The sequence below is a fragment of the Rhinopithecus roxellana genome, chromosome 1 (genome assembly GCF_007565055.1).
Source record: "Rhinopithecus roxellana isolate Shanxi Qingling chromosome 1, ASM756505v1, whole genome shotgun sequence".
Lineage (NCBI taxonomy): Eukaryota > Metazoa > Chordata > Mammalia > Primates > Cercopithecidae > Rhinopithecus > Rhinopithecus roxellana.
In genome coordinates, this window is record NC_044549.1 from 67,126,108 (window position 1) to 67,139,382 (window position 13,275).

Genomic DNA, 13,275 nt, shown 5'->3' on the forward strand with positions numbered 1-13,275 from the left:
ACTGGTAACATTAATTGAAGAATTCTATATTTGTATTCACCAGCGTGGGCCTCTTTCCTATTTAGCCATCACATAACTTGAATGCACGTTGTCATTAACTTGCTTTATTCATCCTATGAATCAAGCCTTGGAGATGTTGAGAACTGAGATTCTGTGTGTGGCAGAAAAGTAAAGAGATGAATAGAAGTAATGGCATAGAATAACATCCTCTTGCTTCTTCCACTATTAATTCTATCCTGCCAGCAGATATTTAGCAGCTTTTTTGTGTTAAGTCCTATGCGGATACAAATTTAAGAAAAGACACATTTTCTCTCTCAAGGGGATCACAGGTCAATAGGAACACAGGGATCTGTCACAGATCATGATAAATGTAATAAATGAAAGAACGTAAATATGGACACAGTAAAATGGTAGACCAGAAGAGGCAAAAGATAATTATTGATGATGGTCAAGGAACAATACTTCACAAAAGTGGTATTTTTAGTCTCCAGACATTGAGCAAAGACATTTTTTTGCCACGGTCATCTCATAAAATGACTCTCAATAATGAATAGAACAAGAAACAAAAAACTAAATTTCATTTTTAATGAAACACAAAAGAAAAAAGTCACACTAAAGTGCTTTCAAAGGAAGATAACTGCAAGAAGCAAGTGAATTACTGTGCAGACGCCCCTAGAAGGCTCAGAAGCTGGGACCAGCCTGCATCTTAGGAGGCAGTGGTAGGAATGCTTAACCTAAACTAGAAGACTCATCTGAAAGTCTGTCTCTTAGACCTTCTTTTTCTCTCAACGTACGGGAGGTTGGAAAATATATGTAGAGAAATTGAACTACAGGAGCTGCACAATTTCAGTTTTAAGGCAGAAAAAAAAAAGCAGAAAGCTGAGAGTTTATATGATCTTTCTGTTGAGAAGTTGAAAGACACATATATATAAATAAATGTAACATATGTACATAGGCTCTTAAATATCCATGTTTAGAAATTCCCCCGTCAAAACCGGAGTTAGCCTTGATAACCTAAGAAGAAAGTCCACAAGTGAACAAGCCACAATGATGAGCGCAGATAAATGAATGTATTGCTAGTGCTAGGTTTATCACATTTGAGGGAGTACTTAGTGAAAGAAGGTAAGACCCCAACTAAGCAAATACTGGCATTATGAAGAAAGATTAAGAACAATTCCAAAACATCACCAGTTTCTTCATAGAGATTTTAAAGCCTTTTTCAATCATAAAAGGGACGCTTAAAAAAAAAAGAAAAGGGTCATGTGCAGTGGCTCATGCCTGTAATCCCAGCACTTTGGGAGGCCGAGGCGAGCAGATCACAAGGTCAGGAATTTGAGAGCAGCCTGGCCAATATGGTGAAACCCTGTGTCTACTAAAAATACAAAAAAAAAAAAAAAAAAAATTAGCTGGGCGTAGTGTCGCATGCCTGTAATCCCAACTACTCAGGAGGCTGAGGCAGGAGAATTGTTTGAACCCGGGAGGTGGAGGTTACAGTGAGCCAAGATCATGCCCCCACACTCCTACATGGGCAACAGGGTGAGACTCTGACTCAAAATAAACAAACAAACAAACAAACAAACAAAAGGACACCAACCAACAGAAAATAAGAAAGAATTTGAGGATATTTAGGTTGTGATAGCCAGACTCACAACAAACAAAAAAGGCAACAAAACAACATTTAGTACAAGAACTGTAAGATAAAACTGAATAAATTATCCAGAAAGGAGACTGGAAATAAAAATAAGTTGATGATAGTAGCAGTAACGTCAGAATACTAAAGAATTTTTAATCATAAATAAAATGATCCAAATCTTGGAAAAGTAATGATAAAGAGGACAACCTAAGCAAATACGAGAGCAAAATAGAAATCTTTTTTGTGTTCCAAAATTACTTAAAATTTATTCCCTGTAATCAGACATCTGAGGACATGCTCCAAAAATCAGGAATACACAAAGGAAGCTAAAGACAAGGAGTCTAAAACAGGAGAGTCAACAAGGAGAAGGATTAAGGGAAGTCCATCAATAATGGCAGTTCAGCAGGCCTGGAGAAAAACTAATGTGTATTGCAGTGTATGAAAGGGCTTCAAAGGAATAACTCTAGCAAAATCAAAGGAATGAGTGGATTATCTGACAGGAACTATCATGAGGAAAATTGTTTCGAGAGGGTTTTATAGAGTACTTGAATAGCTAAAAACGAACGAACAAACAAAAAACCCTCATCTGTAGATGCCAAAACAATAAAGGCAATGAAGCATACAAATAAATTATTAACTCTTGAATAAAAACAGAAAAGTTATTTACAATGAAAATGTGATCATACTATTTGAATCTTCAGTGGACAACATTTGTATAGGCTTAAGCATGAAAGTTCTGAATATGTAATATGGATGGAAAGAAAAACCTGATATAGAATTATATTGGAAAACTGAGTGGAGAATTGGGATATAAGAGAGTCATATTGTTACCTATTAAAATTGGATGCCAATGGAGAATGCCAAGTCATGAAGTCTTTTTTTTTTCTTTTTTTTAGACAGAGTCTTGCTCTGTCACCCACACTGGAGTGTAGTGGCATAATCTCAGCTCACTGCAACCTCTGCTTGCCAGGTTCAAGCGATTCTTGTAACCCAGCCTCCTGAGTAGCTGGGATTACAGGCGCCTGCCACCATGCACGGCTAATTTTTGTATTTTTAGTAGAGACAGGGTTTCGCCATGTTGGCCAAGCTGGTCTTGAACTCCTCACCTCAAGTGATCCACCCGCCTTGGTCTCGTAAAATTCTCTCTGTGGCTTCACAGGCATGAGCCACTGCACCCGGCCAGAGAATGCCAAGTCATGAATCAAAATATTGCCATGTCATAGATATTATTTAGAGATATGGAGGTAAATGCCAGTGAGAATAAGTGGAAAATAGAGTTGATGCTTACAGGGAATGGCCTAGGGAAGAGATTTATATTGACTTTGTTGTTCTCGGATTTATTTGGCTTCTTAAACACATGGGTGCATTACTTTTATATAAATATAAATAATTGGTTAACATTTAAAAAAGGAATCTCTGACAAAGATTCGGAATACTATTTGGTGTTAAAAAAGGAATCTCTGACAAAGATTTGGAATACTATTTTGTGTTTACCAGGTGGACCAAGGACAGAAGAGCATGGTAGCCAGAGAGGTAAGATTAAAAACAAAAATCAGAAACAGCAAGTCCTGTTCAGGGAACTGCGGGTGGTTTGATACAGCTGAATAATTAGGAGGCAGAGAAGCAATGTGTTATAGTGGTTATGGGTTCAGGCTCTGGACTCTATCTTTCTAGTTTTGTTTTATAGATATGTGACTTACTGTGTGACCTTGCTAAGTTCTTTAACATCTCTAAGCTTTTGTATCAATGTCCATATCCGAAAACTGAGAACTTTAATTTGTACTGCAGGAAATGAATCTACATTCTGTTAGCATGCATTGAAGTTCACCCACAGATACTATTGGAGAGTTCCAAGCTTCTCTCCTTCAAGTTCCTGTGTTGCTCCCTGCATCTTTGAGGTTCCCCAGAACTTGCTAACCAATGCATAGGGCAAACCAGAAATGCTGACTGGAAGTAGCAACAGAGGATTTAATGTTCCCAGAGGTATTCCTGAACTGATGAAGTAAAAGAGTAAGTTGATAAATATGCCAGGTTCTCCATCCCTTTATAGGGCAATTCTGAAGTGTATATTATATAGAACCTTAGTGGGTCTACAGAGACACAGAGCTTCAGTTCCTTGAAGTGTGATTCACACCATTCTGCACATTTTACTGAATTTTCTCCCTTCCCTGTCTCACTTTCTCTGCACTCTCACTTGCGCTTCTGCTAATCACTTCCCAAATAAACAAGCCCCTGTCTCAAGGCCCACTGTTGAGGAAAGGCAATCTAAACAAATGCCTATGCCATGTTTTCAAGAGGATTAAATTATATACTCCGTACTTAGCAAGGCTAAATATGTAATACTGCTACTGTTGTTAAATGCCAGGATATGAGAAAAGTTCATTTATGCTTGTATTATCAGTTAAGACATTATCCTAAAGGTGAAGAGAAGCCTTTCATAAAATGAATTAAATCCATAGGACTCAGTGACTCACTGAACACATGTGGTACTGAGCAGGGCTAGGGAAAGACAGTGCTCTGAATGACTCACAGCTTTGTAACCTGTATATGACCTGTATGGAATAGTAATGTTCAGAAACAAGAAGTATAATAGAACAATTACAGTTTTATTTCAAAACGAAGCCTAAAGTCCTGGTTTCATAATAAGGCTGTCTAGGTAAATAATTTGGCCAAGATTCACGATTCACTGATCCAAAGGTCCTAAGACCCCCAATAATGTTCTTTTTCTGTAAGTTTTTTCAACCATCATTTGTCTTAATTATTCTTGTCTCTTGAGGTCATGATTGGTGCACAGGTGGTCAATATAGGTAACATAATTGCTGAAAGAATTAATAAAGATTTATTTCCTAAATTGATCCAATTCATATTGTTTTCTTCTATTCAAGTACTGGTCACTTGGTCTTTCATACAGTCATGTCTCTCTGATTCATAATTTAATGGAAATGATTTTGGCAACTCCAGCAGACATCTGAGAGATAAGCATAGCTTTTGTGTTGTTAATGTTTTCTGCCAGACTGAAGACCTTGGTGTTAATAAGATGGCTGCTTTCCAACACCTCTAAAAAAAAAAAAAAAAAAAAAAAAAAAAAAAAAAAAAAAAAAAAAAAAAATTCCTCTCTCCTTTTTCTTTTATTTACAAATGTAATCTCTGATCCATGAATTCATAAGGTGAAAATGGTGAGTGGCTAGCTTTTTATAGGACCATACAGAAAGGGCCAAATTCGTTGATCCGTCTCCCATGTTTCCAGCTACTTAGGGAAGGAATTTGAAAAGAAGTCAAAGTGGCAGATTTGAAGGAGGGGCTATTGGAAAGTGTGCCACAGACTATTTTACATTCCCTCTTCCAGACAATTTGAGTCTGCATTTTTAAGTGAAACTATTAATAACGTAGTGATTTCAGGGTTTTTCTTTTTTTTTTTTCTAAGTTGGTAGATGTAGGTCATAATAGGACTATAATTTTATTTATTGGTTGATGGTCTGATTTTAAGCCCTTAAAACATTAATGTCTAGGCACATTTGAGAGAGAATAACAGAAAAATCTTGTCTGTGTGTGTGTGTGTGTGTGTGTGTGTGTGTGTGTGTGTGTGGAGAATGTCTCTTTGGCCCAGATAAACTCTTCAAGCATTGACATCTTAAAAACTCTATGATTACTATATTTTTATACATAGTCAGATACATATAGGTTCAAAGTCCTGAGAACTGGTTAAACTGAGTTGTCTTATTGCCAGGGTCTGAGGAAATCTGAAAGAGAGCATCACAGAAGACAGTGCATTGAACATTGTTAGGCTAGTAGCAAAAGAATGAGAGCCACAAGACTAAAAGAGAATTCCACTTATGTGTAAACAGAACTTTGGTTACTAGATAAGTACGACTTTTTCCTCCTTATTTTTCTACCCTTTCCTTTATACACTTTACATAACACCCCTTAGTTCCCTCCAAAATATAAAATTGTCATTGACTTTATTGAGATATAATTCACGTATAACAAAATGCACACATTTTAAGGGTCCAGTTCAATGAATTTGAAAAATGTGTATGCCCATATAAATCCCTGTTCCTCCCTATCAAAATACAGAATACTGTATTTCATATTACCCAGAAAAGTACTTTCACACCTTTTTGGAATCAATCCTACCACATTTCTTGCCTACAATCGCTGATCTGATTTTGATCACCATAAATTAGTGTTTTTCTGACTCCAGAACAGTATATAAATGGAAGCATGTAGTATGGTGCTTTATGCTGGACATTTAGTCCAGCACATTGTCAGTTTCATCCGTGTATTTACATGAATCACTACCTTTTTCCTTTTTATTGCTGAGTAGTATTCCATATGCCACAATTTGTTTATCCATTCACCTATTGGTGGATATTTGGCTTTTTTCCAGTTTGGGCTTATTATGAATAAAGTTCCTACTAACATTTAAGAGCAATTCTTTGGGTAGATATATGTTTTCATTTATCTTGTGTTCTACCTTAGAGAGGAATTGATGGGTTATATGTGATGTTTAACTTAATAAATGTTTTTGAAAGTGGTTGTGCCATTTTATATTCCCGTCAGCAATATATGAAAGGTTTAACTGTTCTACCGCCTCATCAATGTTTGGCTTGATCAGTCTTTTTAGTTTTAGTCATTATTCTGGCTGTGAAGTGCTATATCTCATTGTACCTTTAATTTGCATTTCCCTGATGACTTGAGTATCTTTTTATGTACCTATTGACTCTACATATTTTACCTTGTAAAGTGTTTATTAGAATATTTTTCCTATTTGTATTTGATTGTTTCTTTTTAATATTACTGTTTTGTGTATTTTAGACACAACCTTCTATCAGATATATGTATTTTGAGTATTTCCTCTCAGTCCCTGTTGAAGAGTAGGTAGTCTTAATTTTTATAAAGTCAAATTTATCTATACTTTTATGGTTAGTCATTTTTGAGTCGTAAGAAATCTTTGCTTATCCCAAGGTCAAAAATATTTTCTCCTATGTTTCCTTCTAGAATTGTACAGTTTTAGTTTTTATGTTTACTCTGCGATCTATTTAAAATTGATTTTTGTGGATAGTGTAGGGTTTCATACAGATATCCTGTTTTACTGAGGTCATTTTTTGAAAATATTATATTCCTGGCTAAAATACTTTCTTTAGTACAAACTTGGAAAAGCCTTCTTAAAATCTCTTACCTTTTATATAATGGTAGAGTACAGAAAGTCTTCTAAAGTTCTTTGGAGATTAGCATTATTCCTTTGAATATTTTTTACATTTCTGATTGTATTTAAAATATAAACGCAGTAGATAGGACACATACTACATAATGATCATTTTTTGATTATATAGAAGGTAAGTTAATATAGCCACGGCACTGGGTTGGGAAGAAAGTGTGTGCAGTTACTGGCCTCCTTATTTTCTGTGTGACTCCCTTTTCTTTTTCTGTGTCTTCATAAGTATGTAAATACTTCTTGAGTGGTATGTAGTAATGAGCTACTCCATTGGAACACAGAGTTAAACAGATTGACAGGATCATTATTGATTGGAGTATCAGGGAAAAGATTGTTAGAATTAATCATTACAAGTTTTTTGAAATTGAATCTCTTATTTATCAAAAAGCACAGAAAAAATCAGTATTCCATAGCTTCTGTATAAGGTCTTTGTATCATGCAGCTCATGTTGAAAGATAGATATTGAGTAGTTTGCCATATTAATTTTGATTTGTATTTATTTGTAAATATGATTTCATCACATTAAAATAAGAGCTACAATAATAGAACTTTAAGTAAGAGTTAAAAATATTCACCACCAATCTATTTCTCCTACCTTACTGATTTCACTTGCCTATGTTCTTTTGCTAATCTTCATATATAGTCAGAATGTTTATATAATGGTAACCATACTACAGAAATGGTTTGCATTTCTGATTGTTTTGTAACATATGAGATTACAAATATTTTTCATGTTGCTACACAGCCTTCATATTTATCCATTTTAATGGCTACGAAGTAATCTAGTAAGCGATGGATAGTAATACCATCATTTACCTATTTTATTACTATTGACGCGTTTAGGTAGGCCACACATTTTTGCTTAGAGCTGACTCCAAACAAGAGAAAACACATGTGTATTGCCTTTTCCTTGTTTGTATAATTTATATTTAGAATATCAGCATAATTAAGTGCTTGAGAATAGAGAAGCTAGACTTTTGTGTTGAAATCCCACTTTTGCCATTTTCCAGCTATTTGGCTTTGCGCAACTGTTCTGATCTCTCTAGACCTCAGTTTTCTTATTTGTAAAATGGGGATAATAACAGTGCCTGCCTCATATATTTTTCATGAAGATTAAATGAATTACTTTTTTGCAAATCAATTACATCAGTGAAATGAATGTAAAAACTATATAAATATCTTCTTAAAGTCCTGGTTAATGGAACTATTATATTAATTTAATTTGTATTGTCACTGAATGTATGTGAGTATCCAGATATACCACAATATGAACCCAACCTTACAGGAAATGTACATTTACAAGAAGAAAGAAAGAGAGAAAGAGGGGAAAAGAGGACGAGAGGAATAAATAAAGGAAAAAAATAAAGAAGGGAGGGAGGGAAGGAGGAAAGAAGGAAGGAGGGAAGCAAGGAAGCAAGGAAGGAAGCAAGGAAGGAAGGAAGGAAGGAAGGAAGGAAGGAAGGAAGGAAGGAAGGAAGGAAGGAGGTTCTCAAACAGGGGTGGTTTAAAAAACATAATTTATTGATGTACAATTCCCATGACATAATGAAAACCTTTTTAAAGTGAATAATTCAGTTGCATTTAATGCAGTCACAATGTTTTCCAACCACCACTATCCTCTTCGAAAACATTTCCATCACTCCAAATAGAAAAAGCTCTTACCAATTAGTGAATTTCCCCCCATTTTCTCCCTTTCATGTTCCAGACCACAACAACTACCAATCTGTCCCTTGCCTCTATAGATATGTCAATTCTGGATATTTTATATAAATGGAATCATACAATATATGACCTTTATGTCTGGCTTCTTTCACTTAGTATAATACTTTCAAGGTTTATCTATGTTTTAGCATGTGTCAGAACCTCATTACTTTTTATGGCTGAATAATATTCCATTTTATGTATGTATCACAATTTGCTAATTGAACATTTGGGCTGTTTCCACCATTTTGGCTATTTTGAATGGGCTGCTATAAGCATGTGTGTACAGGTACTTGTTTGAGTACCAGTTTTCAGTTATTTAGGGTATACACCTGGGACTGGAATGACAGGGTTACAAGGTGCTTCTATGAGCAGTTTTTTGAGAAACCACCAAACTTTTCCAGTTCCACACTGTTTTAATTATCATATGTTCATATTTAGCTTTAAAATTGGGAAGTATAAGTCCTTCAAATTTGTTCTTTTTCAAAGTTATTTTGGCTATTCAGTCCCTTGCAATTACATAGAAATTTGAGAATCAGCTTTTCCATAACTGTTTCCTAAAAAATCCATTGGAATTTCAACAGGGATTGCCTTGAATCTGCAATCACATGAGTAGTTAACATTGGCATCTTAATAATATCAAGTCTTCTAATCCATGAACATAAGATATATTTCTATTTATTTAGGTCTTCCTTAATTTCAGCAATATTTTTTAGTTCTCCGTGTATAAGTCTTTCACTTTCTCTGTTACATTTATTCATGGGTATTTTATCCTTCAGAATGCTATTATGAATTGATGTTTTTTTCTTAATTTGCTTTTCAGATAATTAATTGCTGGTGTATGGGAACATAACTAATTTTTGTCCTTATTTTGTATTTATTTTTTAATTTAGTTTATAAAACTAATTTTTATATTTTGATCTTCTACCTACAACTTTGCTGAATATGTCCTTTACTCTAGTAGCTTTTTGGAAGATTGAGATTTTTGTATGTAAGATTATGCAATCTGCAAATGGACATGGTGTTGTTATTTATTTTCTTCCCAATTTAGATACCTTTTGTTCAGTTTTCTTGCCTACTTGCTCCAGTTAGAACTTCCAGTACAGTGTTGAACAGCAGTGGTGAAGGAGACTATTCAAGTCTTGTTCCCTATCAGAGGGAGACAAATGTCAGTCTTTTGCCATTGAGTATAATATTAGTTGCACGTTTTCCTCAAATGTCCTTTATTTTGGGAAAGTTTCTTTGTAGTCCTAGTTTTCTGAATGTTTTCATCATGAAAGTGTGTTGGATTTTGTTAAATGCTTTTTTGTGCATAAGTTGATATGATCATTTCAGTTTTTCTCTCCTTTTCATTCTATTAAGATAAGGTATTCCTCTGATTGTTTCCTTATGTTGAACCACCCCTACATTCCTGGGACAAATCCCCATTGGACATAGTGTATAATTCTTTTAATATTCTGTTGGACTAGAGGTGATTTTGGCCCCCGGTTTACATTGGCAATGTCAAGATATTTTTGATTGTCAGAACTGGAGGAGGGTGCTACTGACATCTGGTGCATGAAGGCAAGGATGCTCCTAGATATTCTACAACAGAGAGGAAAGCCTTCCATTCTCTCACAACAAAGGATTAGCCAGGCCAAAAGTGTCAACACCACCCAGATTGAGAAATCCTGAATTACACCAACCCTGCTACTATTCTTAGTATACCCCACCATTATCTCTCTAGCCTGTCATTTTCCCCCTCATCTCCTCCAAACACACAACTTTTTGTTTCAGTACTCCAACCACACCAAAACTCACTTAATTTCTTCTGTTAGTCAAGTTATCTTTGGCCTGTTATCTTCCACACCTGTACTTTTTCTAATCCGAACATCCGGTCCCATAAGAATGATATAATGGACTTTGGGGACTCAGGGTTGGGGGAGGTTGGGAGGGGCCTGCGAGATAAAAGAACACATATTGGGTGTAGTGTACATTGGTCTAGTGATGGGTGCTCTAAACTCTCAGACATCACTGCTAAAGAACCTATATATGTAACCAAAAACCACCTGTGCCCTAAACCTTATTGAAACATTTTTTTTTTAAAAAAAAAGAAAGAACATCCCTTCTCCTTCTTCACTCCCCAACATCATCACCTGGTTTTATTTATTATTATTCAATTTTCAGCCACTTCCTCCATGAAGATTTTCTGACTTTCCTTAGACTAAATGAGGTACTTTTGCTGCATTTTTCCCAAACACCAGCATTGCCCATAACATAGCACTTATCAGAGTTTATTAAAATCACGTGTTAAATTCCACAAGGTCTGGGAGGGTCATATTATTGCTCCTATTTGCTCACTATTGTATCTTCAAGACCCAGATCAGTGCCAGTTATGAAGTAGTTGTTTTGTTATTGTTGTTTTTAAGTTATAGAATGAATACAAGAATAAATGAATAAATCAGCCTAAATTTTTCTGTATCTGGAATGTGCAGGAAATGTGGTAGTTAAGAAATATGTTAATGTTTTATGTTTGTACACCTCAGATATGCCTGAGAAACAGAAATAACCAATTGAAATATTTTTATTTTAGTTATCTAAATCTCATCTGCCTCAGCCATAATTGACTAAAACTATATCTGATTTTTTAAAAATTCTCAAATGTTTGATTCAGTATCTGTGCAGACTGAGACACAGACCCAAAACTTTACAGTGTGAATTTTTAAAACTATATCTTGAATAAATTATCAGATACATAAGCAAAATTTGGAATGGAAATTTGGGACGAAAGAAAGCAGGTCATTCTAGCCTTTTACGTCAATGGACTTGGAACATGATTTCCAAGGAATTGTTGGTGTTCCCTGGCAGTGCCCAATTTCTGAAGAAAGAAACAAAATGTAATCTGCACACAGTCAAATGCCTTAGGCAGTGTGAGTAGGTTCAAACCAGGTCAGAATAAAAATGACTATTAACCAGCCATTCAGCTTGTAAAATGATATAAGAACTAGTTCCTACTTATTGCCCTTAACAAATATTAAAAAATAAGTCATAGTGTCAGCTACTAAATGCACCAAGTTTTAGTGCTGCTTTATGGGCTAGACATGTTTCAAGTAAGAGTTGGCTGTGATGTGAATTTCTGTAAATTAAAGCTTAGCTTTCCGCTTAATCTAATCAAAGTACTGGTGATATATTCTAATGGTGATTTGACAACCCCAGACACACTGACATAGTATCATCTTAGTAGAAAAGGTTTGAGACAAAAGCCAACTCCATGTTATGATGGTGAACTAGATAATGTTCTGCCTTTCCGGCATTGTAGTTTTCAGTTTGCTTTTAGTTTCAGTTTGGCTTTAGTTTGGATTTATATTTCACAGGATTTTTCAAATTGTATCCTCTCTTTCCACCATTAACTATACTCCAAAACACCCTAGAATCGTAGGAATTCTCTTAGGCCTAAGAATCTTCTCAAGCAATATTATGTACCCCAGAGTATTTTTGTCTTTCTCATATGATCGTCTAAATATTTAAATCGATAACTGTTTGAGAAAGTTGCTGGTTTTACTAGCTTATTTTCCTTGAAGGCTTTCTAAGCCTCCATTCCTCACTGGAAAATGGAGAGTTATACAGAAAGTTGAATCAGTATATGATTTTCAAAAACATGTATATACATGTATTTGAATGTGTCCTAATTATAGATGCATATTAAAATAAATATTATTCTACTGGTTAAGATAAACCGGATTCTCTAATTTCCCCCCTTTGTCTTGCCATGTAGAATGGCGAGAGTCTATTTGGCTTGGAGAATTTTCAGAGATTTGACCTTTTCCAGTCTAGTTATCTAAAGCAGCGGCAATGATTCCCAATCTCGTTATACCTCAGGTCACTGTCTTATTACCGCATTTATTTCCCTCTTCATACTTATCACAGTCTTTGTTAATTGTAACTCTGCCTATTTTCCTATTGTCTGTCACCACCATCTTTAGAATAAGAGCTCCATCATGGCAGTGAGCATGTTTCCCTTGTTCAATTTTGTATCACTGACATGAAGAGCTCTTAGCACACTCATCAATCAATATTTGTTAAATGAGCTTTTTTGGCTGTAGACACTACATTTTATTGACTGGAAACAATGCCTTGAGCCAAGCCTGAAGAGAAGAGAAAGTCATAATTTTTACAGTCAGAGTTCCTTTCTGTGTCTCTTCAACATGATTCTTCCAACATCACCAAGGAACTTCCTACGTGACTGAAGAAAAGAGAAAGAAAGTCATCTGGAGAGTTAACACATTTCCCATTGGTGCTTCATATTATCTCCTGATATTCTGAAGATGTCATCACCAGGTCAATGGAACCTCAACATCCTAAGTTATATATAGATATCTGCATACATATGTACATTCTATACAAATATTATATAATACAAATTATGCAAAAGTGAATTTAGTTTTTACATATTTTATATGTGCTACATATAATTTACACATGCTTCTGTAAAAGTGTTTGCTAATTCATTTACAAACAAAATAGAAAAGTTGAAAATACGTGTTTTTCCCTACTAAGGGATGTGGAAATAGGGTTGCTTCAAAGGCACATTCTAGCATAGTTTAATAATAATCACTCAGTCACCACAGACAGGAAAAAACTAATTTATTTGGAAATGCAACTTTGTATAAATGTTACTAGTGTATACCAACAATAGTATTGCATAATGGACACAAGGATAAATAAAGTTTGATGCTTCAGGTACTGT

The 13,275-nt window shown here is 35.0% G+C and overlaps 1 protein-coding gene across 11 annotated transcripts in view; it reads left to right on the plus strand.

Moving 5' to 3' along the window:
• The window catches only part of CNTN6 (contactin 6), a 304,648-nt gene that overhangs the window by 24,995 nt on the left and 266,378 nt on the right, over positions 1-13,275 (plus strand). Inside the window, exon 2 of one of the 11 annotated variants that reach the window (XM_030938216.1) lies at positions 12,632-12,866. The exons of the other annotated variants lie outside the window; for them this stretch is intronic. The gene's annotated coding sequence lies outside the window, so the exon portion shown is untranslated. The remainder of the gene's footprint in view (positions 1-12,631; positions 12,867-13,275) is intronic. 11 annotated transcript variants of the gene reach the window in all.